Below are 642 nucleotides of genomic sequence, written 5' to 3' on the forward strand. Positions count from 1 at the left end.
TGGGACACATGAACCAACACACAAATAATGGTGCTGCTCTATCTATGATGGATCGTCTTTTGTAATAAAATCATGCTTTTAAAGGTTTCCCTTGGCTCCCGCTCATTCCTAGCATGATTGCATGTCGGTGGCCAGGTGGTCTTGGGGGGGATGTGCGGGGTTTCCATAAATCGCATCAGGCGCCGTCGTACGCCGGACCAACGATGCATCATAACATCAACTAGTTGCTAGAAAGGCGGCGGGGAAAGGAGCATCCATACGCGCACGCAATTAGACCCCCGCCGTGAGATGCGTCGGTGGCTGTGAGGCAGGTGGGGACATGCCTGGGAGGCTGAAAGGGCTTCCGGACGCATAAATCGCATCAGGCACCGTCGTACGCCGGACCAACGATGCATCATATCATCAACTAGTTACTAGAAAGGCGGCGGGGAAAGGAGCATCCATACGCGCACGCAATTAGACCCCCGCCGTGAGATGCGTCGGTGGCTGTGAGGCAGGTGGGGACATGCCTGGAGGCTGAAAGGGCTTCCGGACGCATAAATCGCATCAGGCGCCGTCGTACGCCGGACCAACGATGCATCATAACATCAACTAGTTGCTAGAAAGGCGGCGGGGAAAGGAGCATCCATACGCGCACGCAAT

The sequence above is a fragment of the Volvox carteri genome, assembly GCF_000143455.1.
Source record: "Volvox carteri f. nagariensis unplaced genomic scaffold VOLCAscaffold_45, whole genome shotgun sequence".
In the NCBI taxonomy this organism is placed as follows: Eukaryota; Viridiplantae; Chlorophyta; class Chlorophyceae; order Chlamydomonadales; family Volvocaceae; genus Volvox; species Volvox carteri.